Raw genomic sequence first — 22,111 nt, 5'->3', positions numbered from 1 at the left:
GGAGATGGCAGCTAAGATTCAGAGAGCATACTAGATTTCACATTAGAGACAGCAGAACACTCCCAACCCAGGCAATTACCTGGTAGCTTTCTACCTGGGTGTAAGCATAACTTCAAAGGATGAGGTAAACAGACACAGAAGTCATGAAGCAAGTGTAGAGGAAGTAGATGCAACATAGCATAGCACAAAACCTTAGCTACTTGACCACTCTTCACCTCACACAAGAGATAGTTCCTAACCAATGGCTGTAAGAAGGAAAGACCACACAAGTACATTCCACATCAACACTTTCTCACACAGTCCTGCCTCTGTCTTCAACTCCTACACATCCAGGAATACCACAAAGGCTCCTTCTCCAAATAAAATAAGAACAGATAAACAAATTAGATTTTAAGTCTCTAAGCATCAGGAAAAAAAATGCAATCAGTTAGCTTAATGTAATCAAACCTGGGATAGACATACACAGTAATAGAAGAGAAAGAAGGGGAAATGATTACCTTGTCTGTGGGATTCAGGAACACAGGTTCTGTGGAAGCAGAAGAAAGACATTCATTCCACCTTTTATCGTCTTAATGTCCAAGTGGCCCTTGCTCACTGATAACCATGGGCTTTCCTATTTGGGTGAGAGACGACTCTGGAAAGACTTGGCTACTTGCTGTTATGGGTTTAATCTTTGTATCAAATTGAAATCCAAATGTCCAACATGTCAGAATTAATCAGTGAGGCCTTCCTGAAAGTGACTAGGTCATGCACAAAGCATCATAAATGAGACCAGTGTCTGTGTGAGAAGCAGATACCTAACTTGCCTATTCCAGAATGTGAGGAAACAAACAAGAAGGTATCATCAAAGCGAAATGAGTTCTCATGAGTCACCTAAACTACATGCCTTGATCATGGATTTCCCAAACTCTCAAAGAGTAGTTTAAGCATTTGGAATAAACTGAGACATGCTCTCTGCCCAGGGCCCAGGGTGGGTTAAGTACACTAGTGATACACTTAGTTTCAGCACTGAAAAAGTTAAACAAATATTTCCCTACTATTTGATTAGTTCTAGATGTTGAATTAATACTCAGGAATTCTCCAACTCTTATCTTTGATTCTTAAGGGCAAGTAGAATATTCCACTCAATCTTTCCAACTATATTGCCATGCCAGAATATGAGGAAGCTTCTCAATAAATATTTCTTGGAAAATACTCCTTTCAAATATGACACATATAACCAATTTCTAACCTATCCAAAAATTAAGATATTAACTACTTAGATAAATTGATACTAACATTCACTTAAAAAGCACTTAAGAGAGCTGGTCTAGCCAAATAAGTCAATTGTAAATGTACAAGCATGAAGGTATTCTAACACATTTCTTCTCTAGATCAAACTTGCATGAGACAAGGCCATCAGGAAGCCACTCTGCCAACTACCACTCTCATCAGTAGATCTGGACCACAATATTCCCAAAGCAGTAGCCAAAAGCTGTGTATCCACCAAAACTTGCAAGTATCCCGTCCCTCAGGTTAACAAGGTTCTACAGACAAGTGTTACCATACTCTGCACATGTTTCTTCAACATTATCATGGCAGAATTTGTGCCTGAGAAACATGCCCAGGTCCAGAAGAAAAAAACTTAGGGAAACTAGGGGAAAATTAATTCACAAAGAATACTGAACAACAAGCTAATGGTTGCTTCATGCCCCGTATGATTCAGTGCTCATTCCCAGAATCAATGGAAGAATACTTACTTAGCTTCTCTAACCTGCTTTCCTCAAGCAATCAGAATAATCTTTCTGCTGGTTAAAATCTTCCAGGGGTCCTTTGACTCCATAAATTGCTTTATTAACAAACTCCAATACCTGGGTATAATGTGTAAGATTCTTTATAAATTGCCTCAAAGATTCCCACATATTGGTACACAGTGAAATTTGGGAAATTTTTATAATTGCCAGTGTTCCAGGGTGCACTCCAAACCAATTAGCTAAAGATGCCCAGAGAAGGGAGATAAGCAGCCATATTGTTTTCTTAACTCCAAGTGACTAAAATGTTCAGCAAGCTTTAGGAGCCATTCATCCATCACTGCCTCCTTCTCTGCAATCACAGTAGCATGAAAAATAAAAGACACAGAGACTGATATTGGAGTTCAAGCTGACAATCAGAGAAGCAAAGCATCTGGTCACTAGCTCTCACCTCTACCTCAGCTCAGACCACAGAGGCGATCCTCAAACAGGTCCCAACTTCACTGCTCGCAGATTCACTCAGACTGCTAAGCTCTCAATGTGGCTAGAGACTAATTCTGAGACTGAATGCTTCTACCTATTACACCTCTCAAATGCTGGGATTAAAGGTGTGAGCTCTGATTCACTCTCCAGTAGCCCAGGGTGGTCTTGGACTCAGAGATCCATCTGCCACCACCCCCCTAGTCCCAGGATTAAAGGTGTGTGCCACCACTGTCTAATTTCTATAGCTAACTAGAGTGGCTGGCTTTGCAAATTGATCTCCAGTGGCTTTATTAGATCATAAGCAATATATCACCACAATCACCTATTACCATTCCCACTACAAAACCTACCCCACCAGAACCCATTTTTCTTTTTCAACACTTCCTCATGTTGTCTCCTTTGATGGACTTTGCTTAGAATATCCCCTCCTTCTGGAATCCTACTCCTCCATTAAGGATTGGCCAAATCTACCTCCCAGCACAGCTCAATTCCACCTACAAAAGGGTTCTTTTAACAAATATTACTGGCAGTATTGTGTGGACTCAGTGAGTTTAAAAGGAGAACACATGAAGTTGTGAGGAAGAGTGGCCAAGGAAGGGGTATAGGAGGAGCTTATGGAAAGGGTGATCAAAACCCTATTTGAATTCTCAAACAACGCATTTTAAAAAGGAAAACTGAATGTCTAGTTATGAGAAACCCAATGAAGTTATCAAGGAAAACACACACTAAACAGAAATTCAAGCAGGTCTGTGCTATAAAAGCTGTGAACGTGACTTGGGAATCAGGTAAGATGATAAAATATGGCCCTGAACTCACTTTAACCAGTGTGTGCTCATGAATGAGTAGAAAGCAAAGAAACCAGCAACAGTTCAGGAAGTATCAAGGAAACCAGAGCTAGCTTGCAGCAGTCTCCTTTGACTCTAGCAGATCCCAACCTGATGACAAGGGATATTTATAACAACAAAAACAGGTGACATTTGAATATACTGTCATCTGTAGAGAAAGCTCTGAAGGTTATTTTGAGATGTAAAAGTTACATGCACACTGTGAGATCATAATATCTGATACAAATGAGAGAAGGATTTATTTGCAGCACAGAGATTCTGAAGGTTTCAGTTCACCCTGGTGGGGAAGGTCTGCTAGACCAGCTTAATTCACAACCACAGGCGCACACTGCAAGGGCTGTTCACATCACTGCAGACCAGGAAACAGAGGCCAAATAAAATCTCTAAAGACCTACCTCTATTAACCTGATTCACAGAGAGGCCCACTTCCTGAAGATTCCAGAGCTTTCCAAAATAACATTAACAAGTATAAACACAATGAGCCTGTAGGGACATGTCAAATTCAAACCCTAACAGGGTGGCTGGTTCTTTGGTCTTTACAGATCAACCTGCCTTGCTTCCCACAACATTTCAAATAGGCACACACCCATTCCAGAATTCTCAAATCCTGTCTACTCATCACAGTTCTATACTTTCTAGTAATTTATACTGCCCTATTAGACCACTGAACACAAGGTTTCCTAGATGCTCATGTCATGCACCCCTCATGAAGGCCCAGACTCCTACGGAACAAGCAGCTTGGTGAGCAGCTGAGAGCCTACGCGATGGTCTTTTGTCTGGCACTGAGTCTCCAGTAGTTACTTACTTCAGTACTTTTTGCGCATGGTGACCACACTAATTTTTATTTGAACCCATTTGGACCTCTTGAAATTTATATTTGGAACCATGGGCTTGAAAACCTGAGAGATGACTCTTCAGGGAACAAGAGCACAGAATAGAGGGCAAGAACAGACAGCTCCACATTTTCTAGCACATCCTGAGAACAGCCCAGGTTTTCAAAACCCTGTACAATGAGCACATTCCCCACGGCTAGAGACAAGCTACATCCTTGAGGCTTTGATATTCCCTTGCTTTTTCGGCTGTCTTACTCTAATATTCTACACCATTGTTAGCGTCTTTCCTAGGTTGGTAATATTGTCTCCAAATATCAAACAATAAGGCCTCAGATAATAAAGGCAATTCCCAGTCGATTTCTCAGAATTGTCATGAAACTTAAAATGAGAGTGTATGAAAAAAAAAAAGTCTTCTGAAACAGAAAATATCACACAAATACAAGTTACAAGACTTATTATGGATTAATAATAAGCAAAGCCCAGAGGAAATTCTCATTGGAAATGTTATGCTTTAATTTCGGGGATAAATGAGTGTATTATGAAGCTACCATACTTCTGAATTAAAGGTACATTCAGAAAAACTGAGGCTTTATTCATAATTTGAATTGCTTCCAGAAGATGATCCCAAGTTATTTGCTTTTGTCAAAATTACCTACATGCATTAAACATGGTAGATATATAGAAAGTTCACAAGAAGTCAATTTTTGTTTGTAGATGAATGTTTGTACCATAAAACCCATGAGCATTCAAAGGATTCTACAATGTAAGGAAAACTAGTTAAGCTAAATTACAACCCCAATCACATCTACAATGAGGAAATTCACACAGGACCACAATGGGTATGTCACAATGAATCCGAAGTGCAATACCCTAGAAAACAAAACAAGCCGGGTAACTGGTTCTACCTCAGTTTTAACAAGTTAAACCCAAACAGGAGCCATTCCTTCTCATGTTTTCAAACTGTTCTGACCCATCACTAGGCTCATGATTAAAAACAGGTATACAACTTACTCAGCTAATCAAACCAAGGTCAGAAACTGGGAAACTCTAAAGCTAAGAACACTTTCATATATTCCAAAGCCAAGATAATAAGTAAACTTGATGACTGAACAGCAGAGCAGCTAATAAAGATCATTTTGCAGAAAATTTTTACTAAATAACATTTAAGTTGAGTGTTACATTTCACTGCACAGAAATGAAAAGAAAAAGCCCTGTAATGACACACTTGGCTGATCTGTTGGGAGGAGCTAAGAGTCGGTGACAGAACACATGCCAAACAAGTGAAAAGCCCTAGGCTTGTCTCCACAATAAACAACTAATAAACAGACCTTGTCAGTCAGTGTCCCCTGACACACACACACACACACACACACACACACACACACACACACACACACACACACACACACAATTAAAACCAGACCCCCTCCTTCTCCATTTTTGTCATTTCTCGTCATTTTTCCTAAAACAGTTTACTGTGATTTATCTTGGCAGAGTAAAGAATACCATCTAATAAATCTATTGGTAAAAAATCATTTGTGTTTCATGACACATCCCCTTTTTGATTTAATAACAGCTTGTCTTGAAATCTATAATCTGGTGGCACTTCCAGGGTTTCCTCACTCTCAATCCAGCCAATGTGTGGCTTGTATGCTCTGAGAGTTGCCAGGACTCTGTTTCAACAAGCCTCCCTAAATAAAGACAAGGGCAACAGGAAAAGACTGCCAGAGAAAACCATGTTCTGCTCCACTCAGGTAAGAGTCCTTACAAAGAAAAATATTTCCACTCACTCATTCCCCATGAGTTTACTGAGCCCTAGTATTTCTACACATTCAGAATACAGCAGTGAATTTCATTTAAAAATGGCAAAAGAGAAAACCCTCTGACCTCAAGTCTGAGAAGAGGCTGTCTTGCCCAAACTCTCATGAGCAGGTAGGGAGCTTCCCACTGTCCTGTCTCACTGGGCAATGTCTTACTGGCATACCTGTCAGCTACTTATCCATGAGCCTACACACTTGTACTTTCTTTACAAAACTATAAATATAATCTATTTGATAGCTTTTTCACTATTCATTTTTATAAATTATTTAACAGTGATACTAGCAGCTCTTCCATTGTTACATATGCTTAAAAATTGCCAACTTGTGAATAAATGTTTCAGAACAGTTGTACACCTTTTCTTAATCAAAACGAAATAGCATATAGTAAGCTTATCAAGGATTACAACATCAGAGCATTATACCCTGCTTGGTGGAGGCTCTTTACAATAACAAACTTATGGATAAACCCACCTGTGTCTTTTACACAAGTTTTCATGTTTTATGATTTTTATGCTTAAATCTTAAATTGTTCTTGCATTCACCTTGATATACAGAAAGAACTAGAAATAATGCCCTTTGTTTACTATGGTCTCCCTAAACACATACGGTGAGGGGGAAAATGTTTTTCCAGTATTAATTTGAAAACTAGTGTCATAATCTAATTGCAGACCCATTTCAGGTATATTTATGAACAATATTTTATTCCATAGATATGTTTTCCTGTTTCTTCTTCTGTAGCAAGAAGTTTAAATTGCTTTATTCCAATGTTTACATTACTGCAGTATCATAATGTCTCTAGAAGCCAGTAGACATAGCTGGCCTCCATAGCTTAGCTATTTTTAAATTCCCTAGTGATTTGTTCTCAAAATTGATTCCTATATCACACTTTTAAATCTCTCCCCATCAACAAAAAAGCATTAAAATTCCTGTTGCTTTCTGAATTATAATTGCACTGACTATATAGATTAATATATGCAGAAATGCCCTATTTCTAAACTGAATATTCTTAAACCTCTTCCTTTCAAAGTAGTTCCTCAAAGCTACTATCCAAGTTTTTCCATTATATTTTCCATTATATTTGACTTTCCCATTTTTCATGTCAAGTTTATCATGAGAATTACATCCTAAGAACCCTATATTAGATGCCTGGTGTGGTGGCAAATGACTTTAACCCCAGTACTCAGAAAGCAGATACAGAGATCTCTTTGACTTTGAGGACAGTCTGGTCTACATAGTGAGTTCCAGGACTACATAGAGACCTTGTCTCAAAAAACACAAAAATAAAAATAAAAAATGTTTTAAATCCTCCTGAGTGAGGCAACCTAAACCCAAAAAGACAAACATGATATGTACTCACTTATAAGAGGATATTAGCTGTTAAGTAAAGGATAATCATGTTACAATCCACAGAGCCAAATATGCTAAGTAACAAGAATGCCCCTGGGGTAATGCACAGATCTCTCTGGGAAGAGGAAATAACGTAGATTTTTTGGATATAGTGGGGGCAGGTGGGCATGGGAACAGGAGGGATCAGGTAGGGGAGGGAGGGACAGAGGCAGGAAGTATAGGGAAAGATGGGCATTTAGGGAGCAATGTAGAAAACTAGAGCAGTAGAAACTTCCTGAAACCTTTGAGAGTGACCCTAACGAGGACTGCTAGTAATGGAGGATATGAAGCTTGAACCAGGCAAGGTATCCAGTGGTGGGACTAGAACACCAATTCAGCCACAAGACCTTCAACCCACAACTTGTCCTCCCACAAAGATGTGCTGGGCAGTGGTATCTGCGGGCATGTGGCAGTGGACAACCAAAGACTGGTCTAACTTGAGGCCTAGGTCGTAAGAGGGAGCCCTTGACTGACACTGATTGGATGGCCAGGAACCAGAATCTGGATGGCCCAGAGACCTAGAGTAGAATCAAACACTACTGGCCATAGATAGATTGGATGGATGGATGGATGGATGGATGGATGGATGGATGGATGGATACCATACATGATAGTTAGGTATCAATGAAATGATTTCTACTGCTATTTTGCTTTACTCATAGATAGGATAGCCCAAATATCATCAGAGAGGCTTCCTCCATCAGCTGTTGGGAACAGATACAGAGTCCCATAGCAAAACATTAAGCAGAGCTCAGAGAGTCCTGCTAAGAGGGTGAGAAAGGGCTGTAGGAGCCAAAGGGGTCAGGACATGGCCCCCAGAATCAACTGAGCAGGGCTCATAGGGATTCACAGAGAATGAAGCAGCAATCACAGAGCCCGCATGGGTCTACGTTGTTTGAACTTCAGCACAGTGGCTGCACCTTAATCTAATACTATTTCAGTGAGCAATTGCGACTCTGCAGTTACCAGGCTGCTTCTGTGGTACAGCCTGGCAGGAATTCTGTTCCCACAGGCATGGCCCCTGTTGCTGCTGCTAAAAGTAACTTTACCTAAATATTTACTATCCTAATTAGAAATGAGACTTGAGATTCAAACTCTGAGGTGAAAATCTGCTAGCCAGAGAGGCTGAGTAGAAAATAGCTAACCCTCTCTGCTTGCTGTTGTCTCTGAAAGACCTGTGCTTCTACTCTGCCAAACCAGAAAAAGCTGTGCCATTCCAGACACTACTACTTCCTGTGTTGCTCCATCTCTCCTGGATGCCCTCTGATGCTCTATGATTACATTCTGTCAACTGGTTGTTTACTCAGCCTCCTGACCCAAGGTTAATTTTATTTAATTAACACAAATACAAACTCAGGGTTCACAGTGTCATCTAACATCCCAATAGCGCTGCAACAGGTCCTCTTCATATATGTTATGGTTGTTTACCTTGGGGTTTTTGTTGGACTCTTGTCACTGGAAGGGGGGATGTCTCTGACTCTTGAGCCTGCTCTCAGGATTCTTTTCCTCCTACTGAGGTGCCTTGTCCAGCCTTCATGAGGGTTTGTGTCTAGTCTTTTTTAATAATTTATTTTTATTTTATGTGCATTGGTGTTTTGCTTGCATGCATGTCTGTGTGAGGGTGTCCCCTTTAACTGAAGTTACAGACAGTTGTGAGCCACCATGTGGGTCCTGGAAATTGAACCCAGGTCCTCTGGAAGAGCAGACAGTGCTCTTAACCACTGAGCCATCTCTCCAGCCCTGTGTCTAATCTTACTGCATCTGATTAGGCCATATTCAGTTGATAGCTCTGGGAAGTCTGCACTTTTCTGAATGGAAATGAAAGAATAGTGGATCTGGGGGAGAGGGAAGGTGGGAGAGGAACTGGGAGGTGTGGAGAAAGGGGAGGCTGTGATTGGGATGCATTGTATAAGAGAAGAATTAAAAAATAAAAGAATCCTATTTTAGAATATATTTCCTTGGATAGGCAAAACATCAGCACCAAAATTCAAAACTCCCTCCCCACATCTGCCTAAGACAACAGATTTCTTTTCCCAGTGGAAGCATCACTTACCAGTGATTTTGATTTGCTATCAGCATTGGGATATAAGTAATTTTACATGTAAGAAATTCATACCTCCAACACACACACAAAATGTTAAATACTAAAATAACACACACAAAGGAATCAAGTCTCAAGATGTGGTATACAGAAAGCCAACCTTGAGTCCCTCCTTAAATCTTCCACCTCCAATCTGCCCAAGAGAATCTACCTCCAACATATGCCTCAGATTCACCCACAGTTCTCCCAACTCTGCATTTTATTAATTTCCCACAATTTACCTTGTGCACAGCATGACATAATAAAATAAACACCTGCATCCCTGAAAAGGCACAGACTAACAGTCTTCACCTCTGAGGTGATGCACCTGGAGGGAGCACATCCGAAAGTAGCTATGCCATGCGTGGACCTCCCTCACAAAGGTGATCAGCGTCCTTATTAATGTGAAGACACAAGAAGAAGCCAGAACCTTGGGCTGGAGAGAGGACTCAGAGATTAAGAGCACTGGCTGCTCTTCCAGAGGTCCTGAGTCAATTCCCAGCAACTACATGGTGGCTCACAACCATCTATAGTGGAATCTGATGCATTCTTCTGGCATTCAAGCAGAACACTGTATACATAATAAATAAATGAAAAAGAAAAAGAAAAACAAAAAAACGCAAGCATCTTGACCTTGGCTTTTCCAGCCTTTGGAACTGTGAAATGTTGTATTGTTTACCAGTTAGCCTCCCACTCCACCCCACACCCCCCCTTTGCTTTGGAGCCTGTCCTGGATCCCATTCTGTAGACCAGGCTGGCCTTGAACTCACAGAGATCCTCCTGCCTCTGCCTCTGCCTCTGCCTCTGCCTCCTGAGTGCTGGGATTAAAGTAAAGGTGTGCACCACCAACACCCAGCCCATTTAGCCTTTCTAAAGAGCGTGTTCTGGATTCCGTCATTGACCTAACTAAATACTCTCCTGTATCATCTACAGCTGTGCCTTGACTTCTTTTGGGAACACAAGAACCTAAACTGATACTGTGGCAGAGCCAAAAGAAAACTGGAGGTTTCCCCATAACAAATGATTGGTACATTTTCATTCATCTTTTATTTCTCCCATATTTTTATTATTTATTTCATTCTGCAAAGAGTGTCAATCCTAGAGACAAAGCAAAGCTAAACAGTACCACACCTGCACTCTGGGGCAGAACACTTATCAACAACAGAGCAGCGAGACTACAGTTTCTCTACAAATACATACTTGAGCTTTACTGTGTAATCACTATTATCCTTTCTCACAACAGAGTCAAAATGTGCTTAGAGACTTCAATAGACATGGCTAGAGAGAGGGTCCAGAGTGACACAGGCCTAAAGATTGGTACTGAATTCCAGGATATGGTACAGGATGAAAATCCAATTCTACAAAAAAGTTGCAAGATGGATACAGGGAGTCCTGAAGGAATGCGTGTTATTGACATCAAAGGTAGCCATGTCAAGGACTCCAAAACCTAAGACCCATGAGAAACTGGTAAAGCTGTTACCCATATGGCCCAGGCTGAGAGAAATGGCAAAGCTTTCATCCACTCTGAACAACTGGTCAGTATGTGCAAACTAGCTTCCTGCTCCCAGATATTTACAGCCTGGCACTGATCCCCTACAGAGACCTCCTACTGAGATCACCAAGGCCTTCCCCAAGTGCTGGACTAATAAACACACAGAAGTTCCCACTTGCCAGCTTCACTAGGCATGTGTCTGTCCTTTCTTCATTCCCTCACTGCCCCTGCTTCCCCTAGTCCGTGTTCCAACACCAAAGCTGCAAAGTGCATGGCACTCAGCATTATTTATGGGTTTACAAAGCAACTTGTAGTCTAAGCAGCCACAATGCCTGTTGTTCACAGAAGATTGTAAAAAGCGAGTGTTAGACAAGCATAGAAAGATGATGCTGTCGGCTAGTCTAGAGTAGGAATAACTGAATCACCTGTGAGCTGTGCCAGGGAGAAAATACAGACACACAGAGTGGGACACCCTGAACATGGTTTGGCACTTGTACACTCTGCATAAAACAAGCTCTTCGATCAAACCAAGGACAAAGTGGCTACAAAGGTAGCAAAAGTCCTCTGAAATGTAAACCTCCATGAATTCCAAACCTGATTCTAAAGCGGCTGTGTCTGCTTACAACTGACCAGGTTAGGTTACCATCAATTCCCAGGGGCCTCAGGCCACCATGGAAGGAGTGAGTTCTGGTATCTGCAAATTATTCAACCCCCAAGGCTGGTAAAAGCCAGTACACGGATGCTTTTCCTTTGTCTCCTAAGTCCCTTCATTTGGCATTCATCATGAACACTCGCTTCCTATTAATGTGATTATCTTCAGAATTTCAATTACACAACTAAATGTGCACAATGCATCAGGTCAAGGGGTTATGGAAAGAGGAAAACCAACGAATGGCAGAGACAATATTGAAGCTGAGCTTTCAGTCACAAGAGAAATCAAGAAACCCAAAGTTAATGCTCCCTTGACAATCTATATCACTTCTCTGGGCATGTGGGTCATAAGGAGAATTTTATTAGGATCACAATTGTGGAAAACACACATTCAAAGCATCAGTCATACTCATAACTACACGTTGTCCCTTTAAAATAGAAACATTGCTTACAAACCCAGAAATAAACTGTGACACTGTATGGAACTGCATTGTGATCCTGCACCATCTATTGGAACTCAGTACAAATCTCCAGGCCTGTGCCACTCTGGACACTCTCTAACAGAGTCCATTGAGGCTATCATCCTACACATACTTCTGCTCCATGGCAAGAGAACATGTGTGGTCCACAGTGGAGTTCAATATGTACCTGCAGAGGATGCTGGGAGAAGCACAAGTTCCAAGACTCCCCAAGATCACTCCATAAGGTAGAGAGCAAAAGAGACTAATCTGGGGATCAGGAGTCCCTCTTTGAAGGTCCCAGTCACCCACCACCTGTGTGGCTTAGCAAAGACATTAATCCTACTGGGCAAAGAGCCACATAGAAGAAGGCAGTCACACCAGATGTGTTGGAAGACTACCCAGTGGAGAAAGAGGTCAATTCAGGCATCTTTGGTGAAGACTAATTTTCACTGTCAACTTGACTGGACTTAGAATAGCCATGGAAACAAACTTCTGAGTGTTTCCAGAAAGTTTAATGGAAAAGAGTAAATTCACCCTGAAATTGGCAACAGCATCTCATTCAGTGCTGGAGACTGAATGAAAAGGAGGAAGTGAGCTAAGCACTTGTGTGCATCTCTCTTTCTCTCTGCTTCCAGACTATGAAAACCATGTGACCAGGGCCTCACACTTCTACTGCCATGTCTTCCCCATCATGATCAACTGTAGCCCCTCAAACTATAAACCAAAATATTCCCTTTTGTCCTTGAGTTGCTCCAAGGCAAGTGTCTTAGTTACTGTTCTACTGCAGTGATGAAACACCATGACCAAAGCAACGTATAAAAGGGAGTGTTTAACTGGAGGCTTGTCTACAGTATAAGGGGGTTAGTCCATGTACATAGTGATAGGGATTACAGCAGGAGACAGGTGGGCATGGCACTGGGAGAATAGCTAACAGCTCACATCTGATCCACAACTTGCAGGAGAGACAGAGACACTAAGTCTGGCTTTTGAAACTTCAGAGCCCACCCTGAGAAACACAATTCCTCCAACAACACCACACCTCCTAATCCTTCCCAAACAGTTCCAATAACTGAAGGTGAATCATTCAAATATGTAAGCCTATGGGAGCCATTCTCATTCAAATCACGACAAAAGGTTTTGGTTCAGAAATGAAAAATATATCTAACACACCTGCCCTAAATTCTTCTGCAGAAATGCTGTAGTGAAGTATGCTGGAGGTTTCTCACATGAACATGAGAACTATGGGATATGTTGCTTCATTACAAGGCTTGCGTCATCAGGATCAAGATAACAAAATATTCATTTCCTTTATTCATCCATTCAAGAGACCCAAAGTCACCACACACACATCACCCAAAACAATGCACTAGACATGCTAGGAAGCCAGCATAAAATTCACCATTTTAAAGATAATAGTCCCTACCTTATGACATATGTTTGTGACCCAACAGGAAAGGTAATAAATTGAAGAAGATCTAATTGACAAAGCTCAGAACAAACTGCCAGTCATCCACATAGCACCCAAGCAGTATCGCAGAGTGCTCACCTGATAGACAAAGTGTATGTGCAGCCCAAATGAGGCATTCCCCTGAGCACAAGCCCACGGTTTCTACTGCTCTACCCCTCTAGACCAATTCCTCTGACTACTACTTGCACATGCAAGTCATAAGGTAGTCCCAAAAGTAGACCACCAATAGGAATCAAGTATTTATAACTGAATGTACTTGTTAAATCACCTATGCTAACTCAAAAACAATTACATTTATTTACTTATTGAAAGGGAGACATTCAAGAGCTGAGGTATGACTATGGAGGACAGGAAACAACCAGCAGCAGGTAGTTCTCCCCTTCCACCATGTGGATGCAAGAATCCAGGTGGTCAAGATTCATGCCCAACACTTTTACCTCTTGAGCCATCTCTCCAGTCTACCCACTGAGACATTGTGTCAGCCCTGTGTTCAGTTCTTTAAACGTCTAAATCCCAGAAGAGCAGGAAACATTTGTAATTTGTTCTTCCACACATGTGGTGCACTGATCTGCCAGGCCTGTATGGAACAGCTAGCATGCTAACAAGATGATGGTATATTCCAGCTGACAAGGATAATGCCTGGTAGCATCAGGACTTTAGTCAATAAACAGATAAACTAGCAAGATAGATAGATAGATAGATAGATACATACATACATACATACATACAGAGATCACTTCCCTTCATCTCCTTCTCTTCCAGACTGCAATGCTAACCCTGGTTGGCCATCTGGGAAACAGTTGTCTTTGTGATGGCCTTGTAAACTGGTGTGAGAGTCAGGAAAGCAATCTGACAATATGTCTTAAAAGCAACAAAATTGTTCCTTCTCTCAATCCATGTTCTAGTTGGCTTTCTATTGCTGTCATAAACACTATGACTAAAAACAACAGGGGGAGGAAGGTTTATTTGGCTTAGATAACCCAATCACAGTGCATCACTGGAGAATGTCAGGGCAGGAACTCATGCAGAAGCAAGAACCACAGGAGAACACTACTTACTACTTGTTTCATGGTTTTCTCAGCCTGCTTTCTTAAACAACCCAGGACCACCTGCCCAGGGGTGGGACTCCCCACAGTGAACAGGGCTCTTACACATCAATCATTAATCAAGAAAATGCCCACAGTACATATCTGATGGAGATATTCCCCCAATTGAGGTTCTCTCCTCCAAGATCTCCCAGATTACTATAGTTTGTGCCAAAGTGACAGGGAAAAAATATATAAATAACAAGCACACCACCCCATAACACTGCTTCTGGGACTCTGTCACAGGAAACTGAGTATTATTATTGGTTGAAAATCTGGAATATATGTGTCAATAACAGATTTAGGAAATTAACAGTGTAGCATCACAACAAAATATTATTCTATTAAGATGGTAATATGGCTATTACATAGCAACAAGGTAAAGTGCAAGTATGAAACAATAAATTCAGCCAGGCAGTGGTGGAGCACGCCTTTAATCCCAGCATTCAGGAGCATAGGCAGAAGATCTCCGTGAGTTCAAGGACAGCCTAGTCTACAGAGCTAGTTCCAGGACAGCCAGAGCTGTTACACAGAGAAATTCTGACTCAAAAAAACCTGAATAAATAAATACTAAAAATTAAATTCAGCTAGGAAAAAAAAATCACTGGGGAAAGGTTACTTAAACTGAGAATTGTTGTTTCAGAGTAGTGAATGTGGGTGTGCTTTCCTATTCCTAAACTTTTTAAAAAATTGTAACAATGTTTCTATAATTAAAGAATAATCTCACATAGTTAAAGGACATCCATGCCTAACAGAGAGTCATGAGCTACAGTATAGAAGCTAGCTTACTCAGGAAGAAGGCAGCCATAGTTAGTCTAAGCATACACAGGGCCTCTAGGACTGGGATACAGAGCTTGGGGAGACACACACTGTGTGGGGAAAGCAGGCACATGAACAAGCAAAAGACTGGTCACATGGTAGGATGGGAAGGAGGGTCATAAGAGTCAGACGTCACACGCCCAAAAAGAGAGGTTGGTACTCAGGCCCTGACAGTCAGTCAGGCCATACACAGAAATTCCATGGAGAGCCACCTCACGTGATGTGAAGTATGAGTAGCTGGCAAAAAAAAAAAATAAAATAAAAATAGGACCTTCTATCTGCTCACCACAAAATCACCTGAGCATCCCAACACAGACCAAAGTGCTGTCCATTTAGTTATTCATCAAAAGAGCATGGACTTTTCTTGGGACCACTGATGCACATTCAGTCTTGCACCCAAAACTGGAGTCCTCTTCCTCCATCAGCCCTGTCACCTGAAGATGAACAGCACGCCTGACTCTGTGACAGTAACATTCCCCACCCCCCAAACTATACTGACCACACACCTGTACTCCACTTGATTTCTGGAGACACTGTTATCCCTGCCCTTTGAAACACCCCACTTACCCATTAGCAATCATCCAGTGCTGACAGACCATACCCATGGGACTCAAGGCATGCTCAGTCACTCATTGTTTAACTACCTCCTAGAGTTCTTAGGCCACAATTACCAAGATTAGCACACATCAATCGGGATGTTGAGTGAAGTGAAACTGTCTTTGCTACTCTATCCCTTCAGGATGATGTGATTCCACAGTCTGTGGTCACTATGCAGTCCACAACAGACTAGAAGCATCAGCAACACCTAGAAGCCCAGGAGATACTACTGTAAAGTCCCATTCAGCTGCTGAAACAGAGCCTTCCTGGTTTACAGACATAGCACCTGAACCTCTTGCTCAACAACACAGGTATGAGTGGAGTCTGAGAGTCTGAAGGTCTAAGGACCCAGGTAGACTAGCCAGGCTGGAAATTTCCAAACAAAAATTGCCTCAAAACATGAAGACTGTGCCCAGAGTCTTCAAGTGACAAGGGAGATGGGGTGTGACTGATAACTGGAGAAAAGCCTAGAAAGGGGTACTTGGCCAGCAGCTTAGAGTGAGCTAGTAGTTCCCTAGAGGGCAGGAGACACATTGAAATCCAGCAGTTGGCTCAGCTGAACACCTGAAATGGAGATATCCATGGAAATCTAACACTACTTTCTAGTTCTCTGGGTCTGTCAACTAAACCAAAATGATATTTGTTCATTTGGCAAAAAAAACAATTTCATATTGGTCATTCTTGCAGTCTCTATCCTAATACAGTCTGAACATCCTTACATTTCAAAGTCAAATATGCTCCAAAATTTGAAACGTTTTGTTTCAAACATGACAAGGGAATGGAAATGTTCCATACCTGCCCACTTCACTGACAACACTCAAAATGCAAGTGGACAAAAGATAATGTATATTCAGCTTGTGCTGATAAGTACACCTGAGACCCAATGCACTTGTATGTCAACATGGGCTGCAAGTCAATTATCTCACTATTTGTATATATTCAAAACCACAGAACCCAAAACATTGCAGTCCCATCAGGAAAAGGACACTGAGCTCATATAGCATTTAAACTCCCTATGCCATGGTAGACTCAGTGAGTTCAGAAAAGACTCCTGTAGAAATGATGCTGTCTTAGAAAGTCCCAGGAGCTGACAAGGTGAGAATGACATCTTATACTTAATCCTAACACTTAGGAAGATGAAGCAAAAATCATCAAAAGTTTGAGGCCAGGATGGTCTACATAGCAAGTTCTAGGCCAGCCAGGTCTGCATGGTAAAATCTTGTCTCAAAACTAAGGAGGGGGAGGCAGGGGGATGTGGGAGAAAGAACCAGAAGAGGAGGAGGGGGGAAAAGAAAACCCCAGGAGCTTTCTGTAGAAGAAGAGAAGCTAGCAGAACATCTTCAAGAAACAACAGGCTGGGTTTAAAGAGTATTTGCTGTTGCTTTGCTGTCATTTTTTTTCCAATTTCTACAATTTTTGTTTTGTTTTGTTTTGTTTTGTTTTGTTTTGTTTTGTTTTGTTTTGTTTTGAGACAGGGTTTCTCTGTATAGCAACCCTGGCTGTCCTGGAACTCATTTTGTAGACCAGGCTGGCCTTGAACTCACAGAGATCCTCCTGCCTCTGTCTCCCAAATTCTGGGATTAAAGGCGTGTAACACCACCGCCCAGCTAGAATATTTTTTAAAAGACAAAAACAAAGCTAAGACATCAGAAAATTTAGTGCCTCATATCTGTAACCTTGGGCCTTTTCTTAGTGACACATCTAATCAACTGCCCCACAATCATGATCAACAATCTAGAAATAACTAAAGATAGATTCAGGAAAGATAACTAAGTGGAGCCCAGAGAAGCCATTCCAGCTGCTCCAGGAGACACTTGGGAGGCCCCAAGGAACACAACCTCATTTTCTAAGACTTTGGAGATGGCCAGCTGTCACAGGCCATTATTTAAATAATCTGTCTCACATCCGTCAGTGCCTTTGTCTCACCCCCATCTCTAGATACACTTGTCACCTCAGAAATTAACCAAGGGAAGAAATCTACATAAAGGTTAGAGGAACCATTTCCCAGGTCCTCACACTTCTAAAAGATTTTCTAAACAAGAATGTCATGGCAAATACAGTATGCTTCTCTCTGAAAAGACCACACAGAGTCAGCAGCAGGTGTCCCCTCTAAATGTCATAGGCTAAAGATAAGACAGAACTTTCATATCACTCTGAATCACCAGGTATACAGTGATACAAACAGACCAAACATTCATATATTTTATAGTTACATACTTATATGTCTACACATACATCCAATTCATGGAGTTATCATCCATGAGTTCAAACATATATTGGTTAAAAATAATTAGGGTAAAAAAAATCCTAGAGATGTACTAAATACATACAGACTATTAATTATTATTTCCTAACAACACAGTGTGACACTCTTCTGAATAGCATTTGCAGTGTTTTAGGAGCAATAAATCATCTAGAAATGCACAAGTATATTCAGGAGGATGTGCTCTGGTGATACAAACATAGTACACTGCTGCAGTACATTTATGCACTTTGGTATCTGCAGTGGCTAGAATCAACTTTCCAGCAGATAGCAGAGACTGTCTGTACAAAGGCTCCAACTACATCACAAATGAGTTTGGAGTGGGTAGGGAAGTCTTTGTCCTTAGCTACTCAACTCGATCATTTTTAGTCGTCGTCACATCTCTAAGACATACACTGCAGGAAGGCCAAAATCAGTCATGCATTTTTGTTGCTCCAACTATGAATAGCATTCTCACAGAAAAATAGGAAACAAAGTAATGACAACATTTTCAAAAATTATACCTAAGCATTCTTTCACTTATTTTTCATTTTTTTTTTTTGAGACAGTCTCACTATGTGACCCAGGATGGCAATGAACTCATAATCTTCCTGCCCCTACAGAAGTGTGCCACCTTATTTTTTTTTTTTTTTTTTTGAGACAGGGTTTCTTTGTGGCTGTGGAGGCTGTCCTGGAACTAGCTCTTGTAGACCAGGCTGGTCGCGAACTGACAGAGATCCACCTGCCTCTGCTTCCCGAGTGTTGGGATTAAAGGTGTGCGCCACCAATGCCCAGCCACCTTGCCCATCTTAAAACTTTATTTTTAAAAACAACCCCAAATTCTGAGGAAATTTCTACTTAATAGCCTTAAAGTCACAGTCCAACATGGCCATTGTCCTTAGAGAAAGAAGAAATGCAAGAAACACAGCTTCTGCCCTTCTGCTCTCCAAACGTTAGAAGACTACAATGTGTTCCACTCACACACAAACCCAGGTCTTCTGCTTTAGTGACATGGCAGGGTGTTTCCAAACACAGGAAGCAGAAAGAGCTGGGAAAGTGTGCTTCAGAGGAGGTGAACATTTAAACGAGAAGCCTTCAGGAACTATCAGAAATAACAGCAAAAAGGCATCAGTCTTCAGCTTACACAATTAAGTTGCCACCTGTGATGACTATTCTTGGTTGTCAACTTGACTACATCTGGAATTAACTAAGCCCAAATGGCTAGGCACAATTGTGAGCGATTTTTTTAATTAAATAATTAAGTGGGAAGACACACTTCTAATTCAGATCTCTGGGGTGGGAAGATACACCTTTAATCTAGATCTTTTGAAGTGAGATCTACCTTAAGTCTGGGTCACACCTTCTGCTGTCAGCCTATATTAAAAACATAGAAGAAGGAATTTCTTGTTCTCTTTTTGCCTGCTTGCTCTCACTCTCACTAGCAAGTCAATTCCTTTACTGGAACTAGAGCCTACTTCTTCAGGATTCTGGTGTGTACCGAAGACAGTTGAAATAGCCAGCCTCATGGACTGAACAACTGGATTCTTGGACCGTCCATTGATAGACAGCCACTGTTGAACTAGCTGGAACACAGCCTATAAGCCATTCTAATAAATCCCATATTTCTGTTCCTCTAGAGAACCCTGACCAATACACCACCAAACCCAGAAGGTGACGTAGAGCTTGTGGTGGCATCCAGACAGGCTCTTCTTCTGTACTTTTGAGCACATGGCTCTACAGAGTGAACTAAATCTTTCTGCTATAGCAACCATCACTAAAGCAAAGAGAAAAGAGTAATTTTCTGCCACAAGTCAAATAATAATAAAAGAGATTTCCTACATATGTTGAGTAACACACCCAGAAATCTCAGCTAATGAGGATAGCATGAGAAAAGGTATTTTTGTGACTCATCATAGTAAAACTTTTAAGTAAGACATTGTGGTGGTTTGAATAGGAATTGCCCCCATAGACTCGTGTCTGAGTAGCATTATTAGGAGGTGTGGTCTTGTTGGAATGGATGTGGCTTTGTTGGAGGAGGTGTGTCACTGAGGGTAGGCTCTGAGGTCTCAGATACTCAAGCCATGCCCAGTGTGGCAGTCTCATCCTGTTGCCTGTGGATCCAGATGTAGAACTCTTAGCTTCTTCTCCAGCACATGTCTGCATGCACAGCCGCCATGCTTCCTGCCATGATGGTAATGCACTAAACCTTTGAACAACCCCAGTTAAATGTGTTCCTTTATAAGACCTGTGATGGTCATGGTGTCTCTTCACAGCAATAAAACCCTAACTGATACAGACCTAAAGAACATATTAGAAAGAAGTTAAGGAGAATATAGCCAAGTCCCCAGTACATTCACCGTATGTTAAAATCACAAGCTTTTTTAGTAAGGTACCAGTCAGAGTGGGGATGAGACCCTCGTATCTCTGTTTCTATGCCGTTCTCTTTCTAGCACTGAGATTGTACTCAGCCTCTTACATGATAGGAAGTATTCTATCTGAGCTGAATCTCAGCAGGATGTGAGCCATGGGCACTGGGATAGGATGTCTTTCTCTTCTCTCAACCCTATAAGAGGAGCTGAGGACAGAGAACACCCAGATTCCTGCTAACAAGGCAGCCATGATGAGGCCAGCTCCAGGAGACCTCAGGTATCCTCCCTAGTATCAATGTGAGGTACTGGAGACCCTGTGACATGAACATACCAACTGAGCTGGGCCAGAACCCCTAGGCATGGCTCCATTTTTGAAAGTCACATAGTCCCATGTGTCCCTTTGAGAGAGAACCAACACTTTCATAGCAAAATATATGCAGGAGAATGAATATGTTTCCTATTTTTCTTCTGTGGAAAAAAGCTGTAAGTCCACTTTATCTGAATAAAAAGAAGTGCGCGTGTTTACCACGGCTCCCCTCCAGGCTTCCCCAGCTTAAACTGGGCTTTAGATTCTTTGCTTAGTTTTATTTGAAAGCAAACTTCTGACAGAGAGGGACAGAGTAAAGCTATATTTTAAAATTCACTAGGATCAATGCATATTTATTCAAAAAGTTTAAGAAAAATTTATTCAAGAAAGTCAAAAGAAAACCAAACACTGCTGACATTTTTAAGACAATATTTTAAGTAAAAGAAATGTTAAAGTATAAATTCAGAGAGTCAAGGAAAAGGCATATAATGACATTTAAAGATTACTCTATTTTAAGTAGCATATTTACATAAAGAGAATAAAGGTTAACAGTAGCCTCCTTCCCAGCAGTGAATCTGAATCCAGGCTCTTCTGCTTGGTCTTCTATGCCTTATCACCCATGTGTCATGGGACATCATGTTGGAGTTTGGATGGTGAGTGCAAACTCCAATCAACACATACAAACTGACTTCATCTATATGGCATTCACTTAGCTTCTCTCCTTCCTTCCTGCTTTCTAACACTGAGGTCAATAGTACCTACCTTCTAGGTAAAGACTGGAACCCCTATAGACTTGATTGTGGGACTGCAAAATCAGACTGCCACCATAAGGAAACAGTATAGAAATGTGCCTGCAAAATTGAACATAAAATTATTATTATATGGTCCAACAGTTCCATATTGCAATGTATGAACACAAGGACTAAAAGCAGAGGCATAATGAGATACCAGAATGCACTGTTACAGTCATTGATCTAAAACAGCCAAAAACAGGAGCAAAACGAAAGTCCATCAGAAGACACATGGATAACTAAGATGTGCTGTATATACAGAATGAAGCATTCACCATCCTAGAAAGGGAAACTGCCAATAATGCTACAATATAAACGGCCTTGAAAACACTATGCCAAGTGAAATGAAACACTCATGAAAAGACAAATGCTGCATAATTTCACTTAGATACGGTACTAACAGTAATATTCATAGAGATAGAAAGTAGAACAGTGGATGCCATAGAGTGGGGAAGGAATGGAGAGTTAATATTTAATTGATGTACAGGTTCAGTTTAGGATGACTGACTTGGACAGTGGTGAAAGAGGCACAACTATGTGAAATACTTCATACTAACATACTAAATGGTGAAAATGTCATCTTGTGTATTTCTCCATGACAGAAACGTTGAATTTTATGTTACAAATAGTCATATATTAGGATTAACATACA

At 41.1% G+C, this 22,111-nt stretch overlaps 1 protein-coding gene across 10 annotated transcripts in view; it reads right to left on the bottom strand.

Annotated features, from left to right (window-relative positions):
- Fars2 (phenylalanyl-tRNA synthetase 2, mitochondrial) overlaps window positions 1-22,111 on the bottom strand; it is a 426,758-nt gene that overhangs the window by 367,395 nt on the left and 37,252 nt on the right. For 2 of the 10 annotated variants that reach the window (XM_035442917.1, XM_035442916.1), the window contains one exon: window positions 21,431-21,519. The exons of 6 other annotated variants lie outside the window; for them this stretch is intronic. The gene's annotated coding sequence lies outside the window, so the exon portion shown is untranslated. Of the gene's footprint in view, window positions 1-497; window positions 527-21,430; window positions 21,520-22,111 lie in introns of all 10 variants that reach the window. 2 more of the 10 variants (XM_035442918.1, XM_035442920.1) reach the window with 2 other exon arrangements.

The sequence above is a fragment of the Cricetulus griseus genome, chromosome 3, assembly GCF_003668045.3.
Source record: "Cricetulus griseus strain 17A/GY chromosome 3, alternate assembly CriGri-PICRH-1.0, whole genome shotgun sequence".
Taxonomy (NCBI): Eukaryota; Metazoa; Chordata; class Mammalia; order Rodentia; family Cricetidae; genus Cricetulus; species Cricetulus griseus.
This window is presented reverse-complemented; position numbering and strand designations above follow the sequence as displayed.